This window comes from Mastomys coucha, unplaced genomic scaffold (genome assembly GCF_008632895.1).
Source record: "Mastomys coucha isolate ucsf_1 unplaced genomic scaffold, UCSF_Mcou_1 pScaffold22, whole genome shotgun sequence".
NCBI classification, from domain to species: Eukaryota; Metazoa; Chordata; class Mammalia; order Rodentia; family Muridae; genus Mastomys; species Mastomys coucha.
Genome location: NW_022196905.1, coordinates 106,495,457 through 106,516,328, shown reverse-complemented (window position 1 = coordinate 106,516,328; position 20,872 = coordinate 106,495,457). Strand labels below are relative to the sequence as shown.

The 20,872-nt window shown below is 52.6% G+C and overlaps 1 protein-coding gene across 2 annotated transcripts in view; it reads right to left on the bottom strand.

Annotated features, from left to right (window-relative positions):
* Positions 1-20,125, bottom strand: part of Wscd2 (WSC domain containing 2) — an 88,298-nt gene extending 68,173 nt beyond the window's left edge. For both annotated transcript variants that reach the window (XM_031337443.1, XM_031337444.1), the window contains exon 1: positions 19,577-20,125. The gene's annotated coding sequence lies outside the window, so the exon portion shown is untranslated. The remainder of the gene's footprint in view (positions 1-19,576) is intronic.
* Positions 20,126-20,872: the final 747 nt, after the last annotated feature.

Sequence of the window (20,872 nt, the reverse complement as noted above, 5' to 3'; positions counted from 1 at the left end):
CCCCTGCTTCTCTTGAACCACAGTGGAGTCAGCTCCCCTCTAGGCCTGTCCTATGTTCATTTCTCAGATTTTTCAGAACAATCCCCTGGGGTGAACACTTGCACAGATTCCCTTTACAATATGGGGAAACCGAGGCACGGGAATTAAGTCGCTTGTCAGAGGCGCTCAGCTAGCAAACCCTCGAGTGTGTCACAGGCTGTGACACAGCTAAGGTCTGTCAGGAACCCACGTCATGCAGATGCGGCACCCCTCACCTTACACCACTAGATCCTCCTGTCTTATACTTCCAGCCACCCGTGTCTTCCACCCTGGCTGTTTCCAGGGCCAGCCACAATCATAGCCCTTCCCTGCTGGGGAAAGGAAGCTCAAGTCCCCACCTTTGTGTTTCCATGGATACCTGGATAAGTCTTGGGCGTCCTCTTTGCCCTGAGGCTGCCTCCATCAGCCACGGGGCACATCCCTCTTGCTTGTCGGCCTGTTCTGCACACACTCCACCCGGGCTCACTCTGCAGCATTAGTGGCTGCCAGGCTTCAGCCGCTGGCTACTCACTCGATGGCTTTCTGATCACCCTGGGAGCCCGTCTGGAGGCTACAGAGCTTGGCACTCTAGTGTTCGCGTCTCGGAGCCAGGTGCACACTGGGCCCGTTGTTCTCCTGCCTCTCCACCCTGCCCTGTTCAGGTTGGAGCCTTGCCTGGAGCTGAACAGGGCTCCAACTTTGTCATTCCTTGGCCATGTCCCTATCGGCTGCCCAAGGGGAAACCGAGTCACAGAGGGCATTTGCTGAAACTCTCTGAAACTAGAGCTGGCTGGGTCTAGGCTGCCAGCCCTGTCTCCCTCGTTGGGGAGGTTTCTGGGTCTGATTTCTGTCTTTCTTCTTTCTCCTCTTCCTCAGTTTTCTCCAATGTCCCAGGGGACAAGGGTTCTGCTAAATGCCCTCATTGTGAAGAACTAAAGCATCCCAGCCGCCTTGAGACAGACCCAGGAGGGCTGTGCCATTGGGCTGGGATCTGTGGCCCTCTTATCAAGCTCAGCTCTCTCTGGCCCAGGCAAAAAGGGGTGGAAGTGAGGGGAAACGGGAGGGGGCAGAGACTTGCTGGAAAGAACTGGTTGGACCTCAGGGGAGGCAAACACAGACTCAGGAAAAGAAAAGTGTTATCTCACCAAAGAGAACAATTAATTAGCCATTCCCCTGTGGAGGAGCTTTTCATGTCTAAAAGCTCTTGGAGAGAGAGCAGGAGCTTCCAGGGAGCCTACCCACTGAGCCTCATGCGGGTGTGCTTCATAAATGTTTTGGTAGCTCTACAGTGTACAAGGTGTCTTGGGAAGGCGGCAGGGGCAGAGGCGGGGCAGGGGCAGGCTACATCCTGACTTTGATCCCAAGTAGCTTTGCACCTTGGATGAATCTCCTTTTCTCCTGGCCTCAGTTTCCCCAAGTGTAAAATGACGACGGGTGTGGTTGGGTGTTCCAGATGTCCTCAGCTCACCCGCCTCTGCCACACATGCCACAGGGCTGAAGAAACACAGAGCTGGTCATTCTGCCTCTGCTCTCTTTCTTTCCGGGCAACCAAGGGCCTGGCTTGTGTGGGGACTCCAGAGACTGTCCACACTAGCCAGAGAAGGGTCAGTAAACCTGAGACTCCATCTCCAAAGCCGTGGGTCCTGGTTGTGTCAGCCCATAATCCTTGTTAGTTCTTCTCTGGCCACTGTGACCTCTGACCCTCTGCCCAGAATGAGATACCTAGAGTCCTGGAGAGGATGAAGGAGTGGGTGTGTGTTATGCTACGGAAGAAACATGCTCGGTCTAACTCGGATCTGCCACTCGAGTGCTGCTCCAACCTTTGCTCCAACACCAGCTGCCACCATGACTCCAGCTCAGACCCCACCTCCATGGGCCTCGGTCACTTAGTCTCTCAGCAAACATTCAGCGCACACCATAGCCACCAGATCTAATGGAACCACACTGCCACTATAATGGAGTCACAGACATGGCAGCCCTTATGACCCTTGTTCCAGGGTCACTGTTAAGGGATCAGTGTAGCCCAGGCTGGTCTGGAACTCACTGAAATGTGGAACTTCCTGCCTCAGCTTCCTAAGTGCCGGGATTACGGATATGTGGCACCACACTGTACCCCAGCACTGCCTTTAAATAATACTTTCCTATCTGTTCTCAACCCATCCACAAAGTCGGGTGCTGAGCCCGGCGAGCTAACGACCTGCCTTGACCCTCGCCAGTCCACACCATGACCTTGTTCTACCCCTCTTTCGAAAGACTCCACTTGGGATGCCACCTCCTCAAAGACCCCAGCCATAGAGGAGGGGCCTTCTGCCTTCTCCTTCTAGTCAGTGCCTGGGTATGCTTCCAGACTTTGTGTCTGTCCTGCAGGGTTGGGCAGCAGAACACTCCTCGCCATTCCCAGGGCTACCTAAGACAAGGGCATCAGGAGGGTTGGGGTTCAGTGCTGAGGCTGGGGAGATGCTGGGCAAACCCCAAGCTGGTTACAACGGTTCTCTCTGAGCTTCTCGGGACTCTACCACACCCAACAGAGGAGTTGGGATGCAGGACCAGATTGCAGGGCCACTCTGGAAGAATCCAGCCCCATCCTGCTCTGTTTGAGCATCAAGGGTCCATGAAAACCCCAGGTGTTACTTTCCAGCTGATTCCAGCTGATTCCCCGGCTCACAGGCAGAAGCCATCTCCACTCTTTCCCTTCCCGGAGAGAAAGGTCTCCAGCTACACCCTCCTGCCCAGGTGGAAGGAGGAGCTCCCCAGGTGAGTAGTGATTGCAGAGACCTGATCCCCCTGAGCCTGGATGCCAGCTCCTTGTCTGAGCTCTGTCACTATGGGCTGGCCTCTACCACCTCACCTTGGAGCACCTTGTCCCCTCTCTACTCAACCCTCCAGGGGCTGTCACCCTGTCACTAGAACCACACAGGATGGCTATCCCCTTGCCCATGGCAGTGTCCTCCCAAACTAGCGACATCACAGTGCACCTTGAGGTTGTTTTTTTTTTTTTCTCTTCCAATTTTTTCCTGGAGTAGCCCCTCCCTGCCCAACCCCCACCTCATCACACTTTGGGAAAGGGGCTGGACAGGAGGGACATTGCCTGGTGGCCTTTAAGCCAAGGCAGGAGCTGCTCAAAGAGCTTTTGTTCACACAGGTCGGACCCTTGGGAATTTTCTGCAGCAGGGAATGACTTGGTTTGAAGCAGGGTATGGAGCTGGGTGTGGCATCCATCTGTACACCTCTCTTTCCAACTCTGTGGAGGCTGAGGCAGGAGAATAGCCAAGTTAGGACCAATCTAGACTATGTATTGGGACATTGTGGCAAAAGTTTCCCCCACCTACCCGCTAACCCCCTGCAGCAGTGCGGCAACCAGTCTGTGCCTGCGACCTAAGCGTTTTCGGGCCAGCTAGCCCCAGACAGAATTATCTAGGAATATGGGAGTTGTCTCTGTGATAATCAAGACCCACACATACAAACAAAAAGCCAGTGTGGGAGAACCAGACAAGTACCATGAACACATCTGTCTCATGGCGAATAGGGTTTCCAGGACATGTCCTTCTGCACTCCCCACCCGCTTTGGTTGACACTGTCTCTGCCTAAGTGCACACAGGTCACCAGAACCGCAGTTTAGCTTCCATTTTGAGCTTCTTACACTCAGAATTTTGCAGTATGTGCCTTTTGCTTATTGGGCCTTTTTCCATTGGTCTTATTTTAGCACAGGCTTCGATGGTGGCATATGGTGGCATATGGCCAGAGTGCATCCATTGTTGTGGCTGTATACTATTCCTTGGTTAGACCAAGTCATATGCTCCCTGTGCATTCTGGGATCACAGATGTTTAAATGGCTTCTTTTCTGTCAGTGTTGTTATGGAGACATTCTCTGTCCAGTGTGTATTTGGTATGGTGTGGAGATGGCTGAGTGCATTAGTCAGTGCTGCCATTTGCTCAAACAGGCATGCAGATTCACATGCCCTAACATGTATGTGGGTGTCCTGAGGTCTCCATTCAGCTTCATCTGTGAACTTCCAATCTGCTGAGCTCTGTGCTGCACCAGTGTGAGCCTGGAAAGGGATCAGACCCAGTGGCAGCCACTTCCTAGTCCCTGGGCAGACAGTCTAGAAGAGGTGACACAGTTCACAAGTCAGTCATGGGTCTCATGAACACTAAGGGACTGACACATCTCCAGATGTGGCCGAATCCATGGAGGGACCCAGGTCTGCCAAGAAGGAATGCTTTGTCCTGAAAGGAGGAGTGCAACCAACTTGGCAAATGGATGGTACAGCATCTGTAAAGGTCCTGGGGCAGGCAGCGTGAGTTTAAGCTCAGAAAACAAGTTTGGAGAGGTCAAGAGTGTGGAGATGACAGAGCTGATATCAGGGTGTCCATATTGTCTAACAGTCTTCCAGGATGCATGCTGCTAAGGAGACTCCATTTTATAAGCAAGTTTGACTACATTCTGAGGGAGGAGGACTCCGGGTAGAGCCAGAAATGGTACCATCTGTCAGGTTCCAGCCAGCTAGCAAGGGAATAAATGACATATTCCCCAGGGTTAGGAAGGCAGCTGCTTCCAAATTTATTAGGGAGAGTTGAGACTCTGGGGACATGGGGTATGTTAAAATCATATAGAGAAATGGGACCCAGAACTTACGGGACACCAAGTAAAGGGTGGAACTCCCTCACCTGGACCCCATAAAGTGATGTCAATTGATACCTGTTGTGTACATCAAGGACCCAGGACTCCCCAGCCCAGTCCCTCAATGTTGATGCAGGCCTACTGTCTGCTGGCCCATCCACCTGTCTGCCCATCAGGACCTGGCCCCGCCTCCCTGTTTCCTGTCAAGGAGCATTTCCTGCTGTTGGCCTCCAGTTTGACCTCTCACTTAGGACTCTGCAGTTAGTTTTGTCTTCAAACCCAACTCCGGCACAGCTCCCTTGGCTCACCATCTCATCTGCTGACTCCCCCAGCTTTCTGGAGTCTCCCGACCTCTGCTGCAGCTGCCGGGACTTGTATCCATTCTGAAACAACTTCCCTATGCACACACATGCACATATATATATATGTGCACACACATAAACAGCACACATGCTCTCATATACATGTACACATTCAGACACAGATGTGCACACACATACATAACCACACGTTTTCACACATATACATGCACACATGCAACACATGTTCATACATACTTATACATCCACACATATGTTCACATACATACACATCACATGTGTTCACACACATAATTTCACCATGTATGTACACACAAACACATACATACACATGCATATATATACACACTATATGAGTGTTTGCAGACACACATTCACACGTGCACATACGCATTTACTGTGTGCTCTGAGAGCTAATGTTAGTAATTAAGACAGTAATATAAGATCCTGCATTTGCTTGGGCCAGTCCACCAAGGCAGGCAAATTACATGACAAATTGTGATCACTGAGACACTAAACCTTGCAGATTTGTTAGTCGATAAATTCTGACACCATGGAAACACAGTCGTGTCTGTCTGCTTCTGACCCGACACAGCGACACAGCGAGTGGGCAGAAGGTTGGGCAGAGAGAGGCCTGTGGCTCTCCTCACAAGAGGAGGGGGCTGGGGTTGAAACCTCAGTTCTGCTAGTGCTGATTGTAACTTCAAAGCCTAGGGGTGCACAGGGGGAGCAAGAGCTGGATCTAAAAGGAGAGGGGGAGAGAGGGAGAGGGAGGGAGGAAGAGGGAGAGAAGAAGCAGGGGAAGAGAGGGAGGCAGACAGAGGGAGGCAGACCAACAGAGAGGAGATGAGGAAAGCGATCGAGCAAGAGCTAGAAAGGACCCGCCTTATTGCCTTACTCTTCTCGGGCTGCTGGGGCGGTGTGCAAGGACCTGTTTGATTGAGTGCCTCCTATGTGCTAGCAACCCCACACTGCATGCCCCATTGGGCACACAGTTCAAAGTGGGGAAGCCAGGAGGGAGTCCTCCTTTCCCTAGAGGCACAGCAGCCCAAGCTTCTCCTCTGCCTCTGCAGTCCTATCCTGGGAAACCAGGGAAAGCATTCATAATCTCAGATAGCAGCAAAACCAACTGCTCTACTCAGCGGAGTCTCCACCACAGGCTGGCTACTTCCGAAGGTGCCCGACGCCACCATCTGATTCAGAGCAACGAGGGGGCTTCTGGGGTCCTTCACAGTACCAGGGGTCTCCTGACACCCACACTAGCAAGACATTTCTGAGCAGGAGGAGGTACAGCTGACTTCCCAGAGAATGGAGGCCAGGGTTCAGCACCCGTGTATGTCCATGCATGCACACGCACATACATGAGCATATGCGTGTACAGACAGGAGGGGGAGTGGCTAATAGTCCATGGGTGTGAAGTCAGCTGTGGGCTCCCAGATTGAGGGCTCTCTTCTCACTGCCCCGAGTTCTAGCTGAGAGCCTACCCGGCCTGTGGGACACCCTGTCAGTGACAGCTTGTGTGCTGGAGGCAGGGGAAGCCCGTGCAGCTCCTTTCAGCCATGAAGCGCTCAGCTTGCCTGCCAGTCACTTTGATATGACTGGTACTGGAGAGGCCTTGGCTCTCCCGAGGCTCAACCCTTCCTGACCATCTGCCAGTGTCAGTGGCCTGGGAAACCACAGAGGGCAATCTACAACCCCCATCTCAGACCCCGAGGCTTTTGGTTGGTCACCAGCAACCGTGATGGAGAATTTGGCTGTAATTTGAGAATCACTCAAAGTGGTTCAATTATGTGGTTATGGGGATGCTGATGGGATTCTGTGCTAAAAGGGAAGAAAGAGCTGGGCAGAGAAGGAAGTTCATAAAAGAAAACATGAACTTAAGGACAAGTAAATTGTAGGAGGAAAGGGAGGGGAGAGGAAGGAAGAGGGAGAGGAGAGGAGGGGAGAGGAAAGGGGAGGGGAGAGGAGGGGAGGGGGAGGGGAGAGAAGGGGAAAGGAATAGGGGGATGAATGAGGGAGGACACTCAAGCTCCTGGATCCGGCCGAGCCTGAAGCTAGCTAGATGCTTACGTAAGTGGATACATTCCCCTTTCTGATGGAGAGTAAAAGAATGCAATAACATTTAAGTTGAGATTTGTATCTCTCAGGACAATGCAAAGAATGCATCATGGGTGGATGCCACCATTATTTCCACGTTGCACAGGACTGGGCTAAGGTTACCTGCCACCTATCTGGGGGCTGTGCCTGCAGAGAGCCAGACCTGCCCCCCCCCCCATTTCTCCACGGAGGCAGCTGGGTTAGAAACCTTAGCTACTCGGGGGTTGTCCCCTGCCTCCAGCAAAGGCACAGGGCCTTTAGAAGTTGTGTGTGTCCAGACTTCCTTGGTACTTGTGCTGCGCTAGGGTGGTTGGGAAAGGGGGCTGCACGGAAATGGGGAACATAATTATCATTGGAATCTGTTCCCGTGCCATAAGGAGAAAAACTGAAGCTCTCAATAGCATTTCCCTCGGTGCTGTTTTTAATTTCATCAAAACACAGCTGGGGGTTGTTTTCCGGAAGGGTGGGAGTCCCCTTTAATAAAAAGAAACTCTCATTAATAGCCATTCAAACAGCCCACGGGCCACCAGCTGACAAGGGGGTTCGAGGGACTAACAACAGCTTAGGAAACCCCTTGGACTCTTCCTCCGGCGACCCCGACCTCAACACCAAGGCTACATCATGGACAGAAGCCGCTGCTGTATCCTGGCTCCTGTGGGGTTGGGAGGGTGGGTTGGATTTCTGTGGACTCCCTTCACACAGAACAGCTTGTCTCCTGCTGCTCTGGCCAGTGTCATAGAATCATCTCAGCCTTTAGGAGCCAGAAGACAGAGCAGAGCCCCCTGAGGGCATCGTCTGCTCCCCACTCAGCCTGTGCCCCTGGGTTCAGTCACGGGGCCTCCTGCTTTGCCCCTGCTGTTTCTGTGATCTGCCCATCAGCCTCAGCTCCCCCGCCTTGCTGCTTCTCTCTGGAAAGCTGCCTGCAGTCTACCCCACGGCGGCGGTGGCGCATACTCCTGGATGAGCTCACTTTCCATCTTGGAGTATATGTTCCCTGGCTCCTTTCAGCTATAATAATATAAAGGACTCTCTCGTTTCCCTTTTCAGGTCTCTACAGAGACTAGCACACCTTAATACAAATCTGTGGGCTCTCCCTGAGCCCAGCCCAAACACCCGCCTTCCCCCTCTCCCCAACTCCAGACTTCCAGAAATGTTCCCTCCTGTGTGTATGAGAGCATTAGCTCACAGGGCAACAGTAGGTCGAGGCTGAAATACCAGCTCTGCCTCTGAGGTCTCGAGCCACCGGGCTGGCTCTCAGCCTCTTCTCAGCTTCTAGACCTTCAGTTTGTGAAGAGTACCCAGGAGGCTTTGGTACGGCTGGGACACAGAGAACCTTCCCAGCATGCTTGAGGCCTTGGGTTCCTCTCAACATCTCAGAACACAGAGAATATCTAGTAGCAACAACCAACAAAACCAAGTAACACATCATCAGAGTGGGGTCTACGTGTGTGTTTCAGGGATGTTAAACGCACAGCCACAGACTCTTGCTGTCTGTACCAAAATGTCATCCTTCGTTCATACATGAAAGTGAGTGTGTGCTTGTGTGCATGTGTATGTTTGTGTACATGTATGTGCTTGTGTGCATGTGTTTGGATGCATGTGTGTTTGTGTGCATGTGTGTTTGTGTGCACATGTATGTGTGTTTGTGTATGTGCTTGTGTATATGTGTGTATGTTGTATATGCGTGTTTGTATGTTTGAATGTGTGTGTGTTTGTGTGTGCATGTTTGTGTGTGTATGTGTTTGTATGTGTGTGCGCATCTCTGTGTTTGTGTGTTTGTTTGTGTGCATGTGTGTGTGTGTGACACCTTGTCAACAATCTGACTTTGTTTAGCCTTGCAGTCACCTATGGATGCTATGAGCACAGTTGCTCTGACTGGCTGGACCATGCTCAGTGGGGACTTGTTAACCTTGCCTAGGCCAAACAGGGCAGGACCGTGGAGTTCTTAGGATCCAGAAAGGTTCCTGAAGGAGGGGACCCAGCTGGGAGCTGTTGGTCCTCACACAGTCCTAGTGTGTGCTTCCGGATGAGCCCTGAGCTCAGAATCCTCCCCAGGACACACGAGTTCCTATTCTACCACCAGCCACAGACAGCTCTCAACATACAGACGATGCTCAGTAAGCACGCCCCGTGCACAGTAAGAAAGCATGTGTCCACAGAGGCCGCTGAGGGTCCCCTTATCACAGATGGCAGATGAGGAATTCCCAGGGACACCACATGGAATTGGTGTACCCACCATGCACAGCATCAGGGGTTCTGGAGCTGCCGTTGAAGCCCTTGATGGGGGCTTAGCTTATGTCACATGGGGAGGGGGGAGACAGTGTCTTCACACTGAGGAGGCATGGAATTCAGATGGAGACTGAATACAGAGAGAGGACCACATGGGGCTGGGAGCCTCAGGATGTGGGTGGTTTCCACATGCTAGAAAAGAAGGGGGTGTGAACCCTGCTTTGGAGGTCCTAGGAGGATGACAGCCTCCTGGCTTGCTGATATCTTTGAGCTGTAGAGTATGAGACCCAGTCAGTAGTACCGCATAAGCTTGAGCACCTGGGGTCACTCGTTACAAAGTTACAGGAAATACATGCTGATGTAAAGTAGGAGGAAACCTTGCAGGTTACATCTTGGAAAGCCCAGGTTCTAGCCCGGGCCTTGTCATCAATGCTGCAAAACCATAGGCAAGCCCCAGTGTACCCTAGTGCCTGGGGATGACAGGGCTGAGTGGCCACTCTTGTAAGTCCTGGAGGCCCTCTCCGCACCCTCCTACCCTGCTTTGCTTAAGTTCAAACTCAAAGACAGGGTGGCCCTGAAGAACAGAGCCTGCACGTGGGTACTGAGGGCTGGTCAGGCACATGGCGGGGAGGGGTGCAGTTGAACACTCCCGGGGCATTCAGGGAGAAGCTACAGCTTAGCCTTGAGTCAAGTCCTCAAGGTAGGGGACAGGCAGCGCTAACATGAAAGACAGGGACAGAGAAGAATAAAAGCCAGTCCCTCTTAGCCGCTGGGGGGTGGATGACGGGGAACTGCCCCCAAACCAGGAGTCTCCAATTCCTCCCTCCCCTACCCACTGTACCCTCTACTGCCTGTGCAGGGACGTAGTGACAGGGCACACTTCCTGAGCTCCATGGATACAACCAGGGCTCTGCTCTCAATGCTCAACTCTAGCCCTGCCTTTCGGTGTAGATTTAATGCTTGTCGCCTCTGTTTTACAAAAGAGGAAACTGAGGCACAGAGTAGCTTTGTCGTGGTCACTAATAGGCAACAGAGTGTGAGTGTTGGAGATTGGTTCTAATGCTTTGGTTCACTCTGGAGTCTGCGTGTCCAGACACTGAAGGTCATTGTCCCCAACTGGGTTTTAATCAATCAATAAAGATGCCAATGGCCAATGGATGGGCAAGGGCCGGACCCTTAGAGTTGCTTGGGTAGGACTTGGAGAGGAACAGGCAGAGAATCACCAGGACTCAAGGATGGGACACAGGAGGCACAGGAGATAAAGCCAATCAGCCTTGTTTGATTTTGGGTGGGTGGTCACTGGCCACTGGCCACTTCCTCGATTGGGCCTGGGTTAGCAGGGGAAGGTTTAGGAATGCTCAGTCTTTGAGGTAGCCAAGGCATTTAAAAAATAAGCTAATGTGTGTGTGTGTGTGTGTGTGTGTGTGTGTGTGTGTTTGTGTGTGTTTCATTCACAATCCAAAGACAGCTCCTGGGTGGGTATGCTATGATCCGCCGGGAGCACAAATCAGTGTAGCAAAAACTCACCGCAACAATGGAGAGCCAGGGCTGAGTCCCAGGAGGCCATCACCTTCTCCCCCTCGCTCTCTGAAACTGGACACCCTCCAGCTACAAGGGGACACTACCTAACAACATAAGCTCACCACCCCCATTTTACAGATGGGGAAACAAAGGCGTGGAATGGTGGTCACAATGTCCATAGCTACTGGCACTGCCATTTCCCTTCCACTTGGTGAATGAAGAAGCTGAGGCTCAGTGGGGTTGCTTCAGTGGCCCAAGGTCACACTTCTGAGAAATGAGGTTTGAGCCTAGGTCCTGTGACCCTTCCTCCCGCCTGTCTTTGCCTCTCTGTTGTGTGTGACACCAGGTGGAGGTGATGAGCACTTGGAAAAAGTGTGTCTTGTCATCCCCCTCTCTGTAACACGGCAGCAGGCTGAACCAGGTCCAAGGTCACGGTCAGCTGAAGGTTGTCCATCCATCCTCTCATACCTGAGCCGTTCACCACAGCTTTTTTCTGGCCATCTAAGATTCTACTCACTAAGCTCCTTTCCCCTGTTCTCTCTTCCTCTTTTCTCTCTCTCTTTCTCTTTCTCTCTCTCATCCCCTCTTCCTTCTGTTTTCTTTTCATAACTGGAATAGAACCCAGGGCCTTTGCGAATATCAGCCAAGTGCTCCACCACTGAGCCACAGCTCTGTAGCAGCACTCGGTGTTGGGAGAAGGGTGTGAAGGCAGCCACCTTCCATGCCATGAGGGAGCTGAGATCTAAGCCTGGCTATGTTTGATGCCACAGGATGCTGGGGTCCTGAGGCTGGGCTGTGAGCCCCCTGCTCTTCTCAATACAGCCAGGCAGATGTCCCCGAAGCAAAGCTTCGCCTTCTGATGAGTCTTCCCCACGTCAGACACTCACACTAGCTTGACTCTTTCCAGGCAGGTGCCCTGGGCTGTCACCAGGGCCACCAGCTCTGTCCTGTAAAGCTGCTGCTGCGGTGGGCCCTTTGCTCCCCACCGAGGTTCTCCCTGGCACTGAGCCCCATTTTCCTGCGTCTTAGTTTTTCTAAGTCCTTACCCACCCGTGTCCCAGGGCCGCCGGTTGTCACGCCCAGCTGTGTCTCTTTCTCCATCCCACACAGTCCTCATTTACTCCTAGACGTGGTCATCTTGAGAACCAGGTCAGCAAGCTTATGAGAAACGGTGGGCAAAGGAAGCAAGCAGATGCTGAGCATCACACGGCGGATCTGTTCCTCCAGGGTGTTGGTACGTACATGGGACCTGGTTCCTGTTGTGCTTCAGGTGTGGGTGAGTGTTCAGGAGTGCGGAGGTGTGTATGTGAGTGAGTGTGTGAGTATGTGTCTGTGTGTATGTGACTGTGAGTGTGTGAGTATGTGTGTGAGTATGTGACTGTGTGAGTATGAGTGTGTGAGTTGTGTGTGTGAGTGTGTGTGAATGTATGTGAGAATGTGAGTGTGTGACTGTGTGTGAGTAAGTTTGAGTATGTGTGAGAGTGTGTGAGTGTGTGTGAATGTGACTGTGTGTGAGAGAGTGTAGGTGAGTGTGAATGTATATATGTGAGCCTATGAGTGTGTCTGTTTTATTATTTTTAACTTGTCCCTCAAGGCAAGCATTAAAAATACAGAGCCCAGGTTGCTGTTTTGCACAAAGCCACACTGGACGGGGCACTGAGGCCACTTTAGCCAAGTGGAGGCCACAAGGAGGCAGCTGGAGAACCCCAGTGACTCTGACTGCCTTGAGCAGCAGCTCCCTAAGCTGAGGCTTTGTGCTATGAAGCCACGAGGCCAGAGCTTGGGGTGCTCAGCCTGGCCTAGGCCTGCCTTTGTTGCAGCTATTTTCTGTCTTTGGGCCCGTCTATATTTTGTGGTCACCCATGCTTCCCCAGCCTTCAGCTATAGGAAACTAAGTCAGGCCAGGCCATTTCTATATCACTAAACTACACACACACATGTGCAAATGCATACACACACACGCACACGCACACGCACACAGCAGAAGGGAAGTACACTTCTTTTTCTTTTCCTCCTCCTTCTCCTTTTTGGCTTTTCAAGGCAGAGTTTCTCTGTGTAGCTCTGGCTGTCCTGCACTCTCTCTGTACAGCAGGCTGGCCTTGAACTCACAGAGAGCTGCCTGCCTCTGCTTTCTGAGTGCTGGAATTAAAGGCATGCACTACCATCGGCTATTGAGATACACTTCTTAAGGGTTCTTTCAACGCTCACTCCCTCCACTTTGAGTATCTACTGTGAATGGGGGCTTCATGGTAAAGGACAGTGGCTGAGGCATAGGCTTTGGGGGGTCACACATAACTGGGCTCAAGCTTCAGATCTGCCTTTTGCTGGCTGTGTGCCCCTGAGCAAGGGAGCGAAGTTCTCTGAGCCTCACTTTCCTATATGTAAAGTGAAGACAGAGATCCAGCGTGAGTAGAAACGGCTTTGGTCTTGGCACCAGGCACTGCCAACCCCTTCTTCAGAGGCAATGGTCACCATGATTTCTGAGGGCGTCTCCATCCTGGGTTACAAGCATCAGGCTGTTCGGCAAGGCTTCCAGTAGAGGAGGCTTCAGAGCTATTCTGACTAGAAAGGAAGCTGGGGCCCTTCGAAGTCAGGCTGCAGAAGCTCTTCCTGGGTACTTGTCCTTCTCTTCCATTCCACACTCATACAGGGAAGGGTCTGTGCAGAGTTCTTGTGTCTGCTTGGACAAAGCTGGATGGAGCTTCCTGCCTTCACTCCCTGTTCAGGAACTCCCCTAGGCGTTCACACTCACGGGACCATGCTGAGCACAGAGCAGAATCAGTGCAGGATGTAGCATCCAGCAGCCAAGCGCCCCGTGTGGACAATTAGACCCGGAAGCTTCTGGCAGGGGTACTCCACTGCCCGTGGTTCTTGATGCATGTTGGAGTCAGGGCTAGAGGGGACACAGATGTGCTCCCAGACACCCGCATCATAGCCACTGCCCCACTACTGTCCACGTGGTCCTGAGAAACCCCAATCCCATTTCTATTCTCCACCTCTCTAACTAAGAAGGCCGTGGCTCACAGTCTCAGGGGTGGCCAGCCTTTCTGGCCTCTGGGTACCTCACCAGTACAGCACAGAAACCTCACATGCCACCCGATCCACAGTGATCCAGCCAAGTTCATTAATGCCAGCTTCATCTCCTCTCCCTGGCCACAGCCTGGGGACCTGGAGGAGTTTGGGGATCAGTGATTATATTTTCTGGCAGGGTCCAAACAGTAAATACAATGGGCTGTGAAGCTCATATACTCTCTGCCCCAACTACCAGCCCTTCCAGGCATGGCTCAGAGCCCCACAGAGGGCATGCAAATGAGTGGACATAGCCGTGTGCCAATAAAATGTTATTTACCAAAAACAGATCATAAGCCTGATTTACCAGTTTCCTGTTCTTTTAGGTCTTGTTGAGCAGAGTTCTGGTACCTCCTCTGGCGCCGGGCTGAGGAGACTGCCATGAGGCGAAGGAACTTCTGCAGCTTTAGCATGAAAGTCCTGACCAGGAAGACTGGTCTCAGAGCAAGCAACAGGATTATCCTTTCTGGGGTCCCAGACCCCTGGCTCCTCCCAGGACAGCTTTGTGCTGTGCCATTTGGTGTCTTCTCTGTAAAGGGGAAGGGAGGACTGCCATTTATTGTGGTGTGAATTGTGCCAGGTACTCACAAAAGGCTTGATGAACATTTTCTTCATTACAACAGTCCTATGTTGTGGGACCAGAGGGGTGGAGACTGGACAGTCCTGCCTCAGGTCTCTCCAGAGCCTACAGCCAAACAGAGCTGGGAGTCTCATCCCTGTAACTTCTGTGATCATCGCAGAACATGTCACTCAGAGGAACCAGAACAAGCAATGGGATCAACAAATACTGACACCAGATAGATGGATGGATATGTGAGTGAATGATTGATGGGTGGATAGATGGACAGGCAGATGGACGGACAGACAGACAGATAGATGGACAGGCAAACAAATGGATGAATGGGTAGGTGGATGGATGGGTGGATGGACAGATGGATAGATGGAGAGCTATATGTACAGATGGATGGGTGGATGGATGGATTGGTGAATGGATGGATGGACAAATGGATGGATAGACAGAGAGGTGAAAAGACCGACAGATGGGCAGATAGGTGGAGGGATGATGGGTAGATAAATGGATAGACAAATATCTATAATTAATAGATGGGTGGACAGATGGATGGACGGGCAGACAGACGGGTGGATGAGTGGTTGGACAGACAGATGGACAGATAGATGGATAGAGAGCTGTATCTACAGATGGATAGGTGGATGGAAAGATGGGTTGGTGGGTGGGTAGAGGATGGACTGATGAATGGATGGGAAATATCCCCCACATTCACACAAACACAAGCTTGTTCTGTGCCATGACTCATTCCCACCAACATATCCCTCAGGTGAGCTAATCGGAAATGGTCTCAAGGCTCTGACATCCATTATGTCAGACTTGCTTTCCGGCAGTGGGGAGGTAATACGGCATCATATTTAAAATGTACTCTCTGACATCAGGTGGCCTCTGTGAATCAATCCCCAGGAAGGACTTTTCTGGGCTGTGTGACCCAGATAATTAACACATTTCTGAACCCCACAAGAGATCATAACAGAAATCGTCTCACAGGGCTTCCGTGAGTGATGGGTGCCGTATGTATGTGAGGTATGTGGTATTAGCCGAGAAAACGCTAAGTGTCATTGCGTTGGGCTGAGCAGAAAGCAGGTGGGGCTGGGGTGGCCACCGTAAGCAGCATACTCTGTGGCTCTACATAGAACACCAAGATCAGACACAGTCAGGAGTCAAAGCTATTTAGTGGCCACCATATCACCCTGCCAGGACCACAATCATGGTGCATATCAAACAAGCCCTCATGGCTTCCCCAGCTCACCTGTTTCTGACCAGGCTGAATTCTGACCCTCCCTGAGGCTAGCACCAGGCTTGGGAGGCAGCAGTGGCCTCACAGGAACCCTGTCAGCCAGGTACACACACACACACACACACACACACACACACACTCTATGAGCCTTAAGCAAGGCCACATGTATTGTTACTCCCACCTCCTCTAATGGGTAGTGACAGAGACTGGGCTGAGCCCAACCATGGGGCTAAGAGTGTGAAGATTGCCTGTCCCTTGAGTAAGAGCAAAACGAGGTCTCAGGGCCAAGGCTACCAACATGGGAGGAGGGACAGAAACACATGTATCCCACAACCCCAAAGCAGCCAGGCTGAGGAAGAGCCCGTTCCTTCTTCATCCGCTTCTTACCTTTACACTGCCCCCAACCCCATGCCACGGAGAACCCTGAGCAGGCATCCTTCCTGTCCCCGGAACCGGGACTGAAGACCCAACTCCTGAATCACCCCATTTCCCACCTTCCAAACATCTGGACCTGCTCCGGGGAGCCATTAATCTCTGGCAATTTCTTCCCTCACTTGATTTGTTTATTTAAGGAAAACAAGTCGCTCCTAATTAGAAGCGCTGGGGAGAAGCTCAGCTCATCGGAGCTGCCTGCTTTCAGACGTTCTGCCGGAATGCGTACCTATGCTCCCAGCATCTGTGGGTGTGTGCAGCCACAGTCCTGGGTAGAGGCTTCTAGCAAGACAGACTTGGGCATGTGGGTGATGAGGGAAACTGGGAATGTGCTCTGGAGTGCCTGGGACACACGCACAATCCCAGCAAGCTTAGAGATGATGCAGGTAAACTGGCTCTCACAGGGTGCCCAGCGTGAAGCACACGGTAGAGTACCACAGCTCAGGAGGGCCTGTGCTTAGAAGCACTGGTCATAATTCATCCTGTTCCACACAAGTTTGCACCTTCAAAGCCACTCAGACACAGACACAGATGGACACAGACAGACAGACACACACACACGCATGTACACACACACACATACACACACACACACACACACACACACTTTGGATGACCACACACAGGCACACACTGCAATAACATACAAGATGTTATAAGCCAATAGCCCCGGTATATACATCCAGCAGCTGACTCACCCACAGGAGATATGTATGAAAGTTAGACATGCCAGAAAACACAGGCACACTCAAATGAACACCAAAGATGTTCACACACGCACACATGTGATACAACTAAGCATACAATGTTCCATGCATGCACACACTCACATGTATGTCTGTGTACACACAGTGTGTGTGGCACGACAGAGGCATATACCCATAGAAACATACGTATGTACAGAGACACAACACTCACAAAACATCGGAAATCATGTGCAGAGACTTGCAGACACTTGAATGCAGAAATGTACACATGTCCAGAGAGGGATGATCCCATGTGTCAGGCTGTGTCTCTGACATGTGTAGACAGACATGAAATGTGCTAAAAGCCACACAGATATAAGCATCCCTAACTGCACAGCACAAACTCACCTCACATCCCTGAATGCCTGGGCACTCACGTGGTGGTTGTTTTCTCAGAGGCACATGCACAGCTTGCACATTCATAAACCCATGGGTACACACTCACTAGATGTCAAGTCCACCCTGGCTATTCAGACACGTGCATCCATATGTGGTTGGTACATTCATGACTGCACATGCACATGGCTGCACAGACTGTACATGCTCCCTGCACCCTAGTCCACTAGGAGAGCAAACTGTTCATTTTTTTTTACTGTTCTGAAAGTCAACCCTGCAGACTCTACCAGCTCATGGTGTCTCCCATCTCTAAGCTGCACCTCGGTCCACGGTGGCTGGCACAAACTCTGCTCCCCACCGGTGCAAGAACCCAGGACAAGCTTCACAACCAGTCAGAAAGAAATTGTCCACTGCCCGCACCCTGCGGTCTCTGACTATGCCCCGCCCCTACCACAGACCAAGAAAACACTCTTCTCCACAGTATTGGTTGTTCTGACCGCTGGGAACAGCAGCTTGGCATGCCCAGCCCTGAGGCAGACTGGATGCCTGACCCGGAACAGACAGAATGTCCCTGCTCTGGATCCCTAGACAGCTGCAAAGTTGAAGCCATGGAGACAGCTTACCTCCATCTCCCGTTGTCATGACAACGCAGCTGCTGGGTGCATCCAGCCCTCCCAGACTGCCCTGGGCTCCCCACTGGGAGCAGCTGGTCCAGCAGCGGTTTTATAGGGAAGCAAGGAGGGGCAGGATTGCAGGTATCCTATGACTGGAGAGACCTAAGACCCTGGCCCCAGCTGAGGATCCTCAGGTTCAGGGAAAACCTCCCTTGAGAAACAGTTCCCAGGATCCATGCACAAGACCTCCACATGGGCATCCCCATTGCTCCTGTACTATGCCAGACTTTGATGAGTGCTTCTAGCATGATTTCAGCTCCCACTTCATCTCAGTGAATGCTCACAGCACCATTCCAAAGTAGGAACTATGAACTCTTACTTTATAGCGGGGGAGTGGCCAGGGGCCACTCAGATCTACTTTGAGACCTGAGTTCCTAAACACTAATGTGCAACAACACGCACACACACACACACACATGCAGACACACACACACACACACACACACACATGCAGACACACACAAACACCCTGAGATTTTAAAAAATTTCATCTGTCACATTGCTCAGGGCCACACAGTGGCCTGAATGGTGATCTCTGAGGATGCATGCCATCTCTTCACTCTTAGAGAAGTGGCCACTGTAGTTCAGAGAAGGTTACATAGGTTACACAGCAAGTCTACACAGCAAGCCAAAGGCAAGTTTGAAGCCTGAATTAGAGCTGCATTTCCCCCAAGATATCCACCACAGACCTTTGACACCTTGGAGGAGCTCGTGGGTTTGGGCAGCCCGAGGAAAGTGGCTTCTAGCCTCAGATCAGAATCCTAAGCCTAGGCAGGAAGTCTGTCGAATCTCACCTAACAACCTAAGAGCTCAAGAACCCCCAGCAAGGCTGCTCCCCAAAGGCAGACATCCAGCTCCAATAGGAGGCTGATCCATGGCCAAGGGATCACTTCCAAACACTGTTCTTGGCCAGGCCAGAAGTGAGAGCATCCACTATGTCTCTAGGGGACATCAAGCCTACCAAAGACCAACCAGTATGCCCCTGACCCCAGCCCCTAGCAGGAATGGAGGACAGTGATGTCTTCCATGTGGATACCGGCCTGGCCTCTTGGAAGCGTGCATTCACTACGGAGAAGGATATATGGCTAGCTCTAGGTTGGGACAGCCTCGGGCTCAGAGTGGGCAGCCACGGGCTGGGCAGGAGGTCACCAGCATCCCCGGCCCCCTCAACCCCCTTCCCTACGGCTTGCTCCTCTCATTGAGGAGTGCAAACAGCTCTCTCTGATTTTTTTTTTTAAAAGCTTTCTTTCTCTCCCTAAAAGGGCAGCCCCTCTGGAATCTCAAGGAGTGGGGTGTGCCCCTTGGGGGCCTGGGAGGGAGTCGAGGATCTCCTGGAAGGGCACTTGGGCCTGCTGGCATTTGGACGAGGGCAAGTGGCTCTCTCTCACCACACACCCCTCAGGACCCACAGAAGCCAGTCTGCAAAGTGGGCTCCACGCTGCGGGGCCCTGGCTGGCGCTTGGTTCCCCAGTGCAGGCACCACCCCAAGGCCGGCTCACAGGCACCGCTCATCCCTTCTCCAGAGGCTGGAAGCTGGCCCGGCAGCGGAGTGCGCGAGTGTGATCCAAGGCCCCCCGCTGTTCCGGCAGCCCCAGGGATGTCCCCACGCGCGTCCGCGGCCGGAGGAAAGTTTGTCATCTCCCCGGAGCCGCCTGTCACCTCTCTGCAGCTTGGGGCTCACTGGGGACCCGCGACCGCTGCTTACCTGGGGATGCGCCGAGATCTCCGTGCCCGGTAGGGCGCAGCGCGGAGCAGGAAGCCTGGAGCGCGGAGCGTGGAGCGCGGAGCGCGGAGCCAGGGCTGGGGCTGAGCGAGGCTGAGGCCGGGGGATGAGGCTGGGGCTGCGCGGGCGCCTGCACTCCCGGCCCTGCTGGAGCAGTCTGCAGCTCGAGCTCCCGCGCCCGCCGCCTCTCCGCAGCCCGGCTCGGCCGCCCGCGCTTAACTCCTTGCGTCCCGGCCTCCCGCCGCGCCCGCCGCAGGCCTGGGATCCGGGCTGTGCAGTGCGCTGAGCCCCGCTCCTGGGCTGCGGCGAAATACACCGAGACAAGGCGAAGGGCCGGCGCCTGGCGTGAGCGTGGTGCGCGCTGGGCGCCGCTGCTTGGAGTCTTGGCCGGGAGCCCGCCCGGCAGGCAGCTCAAAGAAATCCAACAAAGGACAGTTTTGTTGATGGGTGTTCAGCGTGTTGTTTTAACAGGCCCTGAGTTTTGCCTGTGTCGCTTCTGGGCTGTCACTCCCTCTCTGAGCTTGTTGAATTTCTGCCTGTGTGACTCCGGCTCCTGGATGACTTCTACTGAGGTTCCCTGAGGGGGCTCAGACAAGAGTGGAACACAGGGGCTCCTGGTTTGCAGATCTAGCTTGGCTCCAGGTCCAAGGACGACTGGAAAAATCTAGGCGTAAATATTTATTTTATTTTATTTATTTACCACCACCCCCAAACCTCCAAAACAGGGTTTCTCTATGTAGGTCTGGCTGTCCTGGAACTCACGATGTAGAGCAAGCTGACTTTGAACTTCTAAATGTCTGCCTGCCTTTGTATCTCAAGTGCTGGGATTAAAGGTGTGAGCCACTACATCTGGCTTAGGTGTAAATGTGTTTTATGTGTGTGTGGGGTGTGTGCATGTGTGCATGAGCACCTGCGAATACCTGTGGGGGTGAGCCCACATGTATGAACTTGTGTGACAGCATGCCTTGCTTGAGGTCAGAGAATACCCTCAGGTGTTCATCCTTAGCATCTGCCTTGCTTGAGATGATCTCTTGTCCACACCGGTGTTTGCAGATGGCCACTTGAGGCTTCTGGATTCTCCCCCTGACCCATCTCTTAGCAGCGCCGCCACTGGGTTTACAGGGTGAGCTATTGTTTATGTGGCTACTGGGGATTTGAACTCAGGTCCTCAAGCTTCAGAGCAAGTGTTGTATCTGCTGAGCTACCGGCCCAGCCCGAGATCTTGGTTTTTGTAGGGGTTTTTGACTGTTGAGCTGGCTGTATGGCTCTGACCAAGCT